Below are 4,212 nucleotides of genomic sequence, written 5' to 3'. Positions count from 1 at the left end.
CCAGAAGAGACCCTCCTCCTTCCCCTTAGCTTCTTATGTCTGGATGTGGAGGACAGAGAGCCTGGGAGAAGAAAGGCGCTCCTCTCAAGGGGCTCCGACGTCCTCCTCCCCCCAGCAAATCAGCCTTCCTGTTTTTACGGCCTGTTTTTATTTTAGCGTGGAGTGATGTTCTTGAGAAAACAAAAGTAGTGTATAAATATGTAGCGGACGCCGATTGGCCGTTGTTTGTCAATGTCAACTGTCTTGTGTCGTTTTTTTTAAGGCTTGCTTTGTATAGCAGAAATAGCAGATCTATAACCTTGACCCGTCGCACTCCTGCTAGGTTGTAGACTGTAGAGCTTGTAGATCTGCTATGCAGTGCCCGACACCGGGCACGCAACTAAGTGTAAATCATTTTTCATATGAGTGGTGGAGAAAGTACTTTTAGGTGGTACTTGAGTAAAGTATATTGGCACCAAATGTACCAAACGTAAAAGTACTCATTGTGTCCCATTTCAAGCTATAATAATCTTTTGAAAATAGCAGATCTACAAGTTTTGTAATGATATTCATAATAATGGCGAATGTAACTATAGTAGTAACTAAAGTTTTCAAATAAATGGAGTAAATGTACAATATTTTGATCGGAGATGTAGTGGCGTAGAAGTATCGGAATTTGGAAATACTCAAGTACAAATCTACAGTACTTGAGTAAATGCACTTAGTTACTTTTCACCACTGGTAAATATACTCGTCATGCACGCCAGTTCTCTGAGCACCTATGAGACCTCTTTGCAGAACAAACACTTTGTCCATAATAAAGTCAGGAATTGGCGTCATTTCGCATAATGCCATGAGTGTTCCATTGTGGGTAGCGTAGCGCCTGCTACTAGCGTGCTAGCCTGACGTCAACCTCACCGCCTGGCAGAGCGATGTCGCGCTGGGGCTGGGCCGGGGCGCGCTCGATGACATCAGCGGCCCAATGTCCGTCCGTCCGTCCGCGGAGGGGTCGGTGATGAATGGGCGCATCTCAGCGTTCGGCCCCATCCTGTCCTGACGTCAGCTCCTTGTGGCAGGGGAGCGGGGAGGCTGTCAGGGGCTCGTTTGTCCCCCCCCCCCCCCCCCCCCCCCCGCCCCGCCCTCTCGGCAGCGGCCCGCTTCCGACAATGGGAGCCCTCTCAGTCCCCCCCCCACCCCCCCGCCAGACGAAGAAGGCTGCATCCCAAAAAAAAGAAACAGCTCAGCCGTCGCGCGGTAGGACGTCGCGCTATTGTTCCCCGAGTCGCACATCCATAAGGATCATGGCAGGTTTACAAATAGTCCTCCAACATTGTTCTGAGCGAGCGCAGGGGCACACAAAAGAGGCCCCGGCAGCAGCGCCTGTTATACAATAGCGGAGAGCACCATTTATTATACGTCGCATATACAGGGGAGTCATTTTTCAGGGGAGGCAGCGTGTAAGGTTTGTGTCAGAACACTGACCACTGTGGGGGAGACTAGTTGTTAGATTACTATTTCTATGTATGCACTTGATGTATTACCTTGTGTTGTTGTTCGTGCTTATTGTTACGTTTCTCTGGATTAAGAGCTGCTAAATGTAATTGTTGTTATGATATTTGCCAAGTACTTTTGCTCATACATGCATAGAGTTCATAGTATAGTCCTCTGTGTTTACTCATCATCATAACTGTTAGGAGCAGTGACTGGCCATTATGATTTTCATTCTACGCGAAATATCTTTGCGGGGGGGGGAAAAGCCAATCTACAAGCTCATCACGAGACTTTTCTTTTGCCAACTGTTCGCCCTCTGACTCTGAATAGAGGGATGATGGGGTTCAAGTGCTTAATGCGGTGCCCGGGGAGCAGTTAGGGGTTAAATAACCACATGAACTGAACTCTCCCTCGCGTCCCTAAACCTGGGGGGAACATTCAGCAAAAACAGCCAATCAACAACAAGCATGACTTGTTGTTGTGAGCCTTTGGATCGGCTAATACTAGAAGAGCTATAGTACTGAGCCCTGGGGGACCCCGGGCAACTTTAGTACAGAGGGTTTCAGTGGTTAATCCATTGAGACCTGGAACGCATCCATGTCACGTTAGCGTTTAACCACATTAACCATTAACCCATTTTGGTGTTTTAAACATTATGTTATAATTTAGCTATTGAAAAATAGCAGATCTACAAGCTCATAGCGCGCCACCGAGTGGCACGCTATGAACTTGTAGGTCTGCTATTTTTGAAAAATCGTTAAAATGTGCCTCAAATCTTTCCGAAAATGATTTTTTTCGACGTCAGGCCTGAATGGGTTAAGTGCCTTGCCCAGGGGCACTTCGGCACGCAGACAGGGCGAGCCGAAGGTCGAACTAAAGATTCCGATTCCCCAGACGACCTAGTCTCTACTCACTGGGCTGTGCCGCCGCTGTGTGTCGTTTACGATGTTGTTGCATGCTATTGTAATGCGATGCACGATGCTAACGGAATATGTGTTTCATCTCTGTTTCAGATGCTGTTCGGACTGACATCACCATGGTCTCCATTCCTGATGATGAGAGAGTCGACGGACTCCCACTGGAAGTGGCTCTCCTTGGTCGTATGATGACATGAGGCCCCAACATGCTGAACATCACATACAGCGTGCATATACTGTGTAGTAGACCATTGTTTCCCCATTTTTGTGGATCGCGAGTGAATATCCCCCTCCTTTTTCATACATCATCATGAATAAAAATTAAAATGATCAAAGGAAATTCCATAAATTCCACGAATGTAAGTGAAAATAGCAGATCTGCGAGCTCACAACGCTTCGATTGGGGACCAGTGTTCTAGTGACTATGAATATCCCTACCTCTATATGCTGGCTCGTTATGCTTTTGGGGGGGGGGGGGGGCATTTTCCCTAAGACTATGACTAAAATTTGCTGTCAAAATCAACACTGCAAGATCAAAAATCCCTCCAAATGAGGGAACATCTTTTGGTGCTCCATTCCTCCAGCACATTCCACTTTATTTAATTATTTTCATGTTCATGTTCCACACGAACATGCACGTCGCACACGCACACACACACACACACACACACACACAGAGAGAGAGAGAGGGAAAATAAGCAGGACAGTGTCCAGCGCTCCGTCTTTGCCCCGTGGTCATGCTGCCACTCTCTCAGAGTCATTATGTCCCTGTCTGTCTGTCCAGCGCTGCCCTGACTGACCTCTGTGGTCAGGATGAGTGACATTCCCCAGTTGTGTCCCTGGGCCTGTCTGTCTGTCTGTCTGTCTGTCTGTCTGTCTGTCTGTCTGCAGTGGTGGAAAATGTACTCACATTTCTTACTTAAGTAAAAGTACCAATATACTGCAATATAATAGAAATACTCGGAATAAGTAATGAAAAAGTACTCTTTATGCATAATGTCCCGTTTCAAGTCCACGTTTTGAGCTTGTAGAGCTTGTAACCCTATTTTCAAATGGCCAAAATTAAGTGCCATTTTTTTTGTTGCAATAATCAAAATCTACAAAGTAACAAAAGTTTTCAAATAAATATAGTGGAGTAAAAGTACAATATTTGCATCCGAGATGTAGTGGAGTAGAAGTTAAAGTATTGGAAATTGGAAATACTCAAAATGTTACTTAAGTACAGTACTTGCGTAAATGTACTGGCTACTTTCTACCACTGTCTGTCCCTTCCTGTCCCTTGCTCCCCCGGGCTCCTGACTCGTCTGTCATCTGGACTCACACTCAGCCCAAGCGCACACACTCCGTCCGTCCGTCCCTCGTCTCCTCCTCGGTGTGCCTCGGTGAACATTCAACGCTGTCGGTGAGTTTGGTATGGATCACACAAAAACCATCGACCGTTGACTGTGCCCCGCGGCACGCCCCAACATCAGGAACACACGCGGGGACTAAATGGTCTGCTCTCGATGGAGCCCCGTGCAGCCGCACTGCGAAAACCGCAAATTATTAATGTGCACCATGGGCGGGCAGTGCCGGGCACGCACGCAATCGAGCCCCGGAAAACGCACCGATGCCCACACAGTGCCACACGCACGCACACACACACACACACACACACACACACACACACACATACACACAGGCAGATTTGTATTACTGTATATTTGTTTTGAGGACATCAACCCTATTTTTAACCCTAATTCTAAAGCCAAAAATAGCCAATCTATAAGCTCACAACACGCATCACAGGGGTGACACGCAAGCTTGTAGATCGGCTATTTCCAGT

This window comes from Electrona antarctica (genome assembly GCF_951216825.1).
Source record: "Electrona antarctica genome assembly, chromosome: 19".
Taxonomy (NCBI): domain Eukaryota; kingdom Metazoa; phylum Chordata; class Actinopteri; order Myctophiformes; family Myctophidae; genus Electrona; species Electrona antarctica.
Note: the sequence above shows the minus strand (reverse complement) of the source record.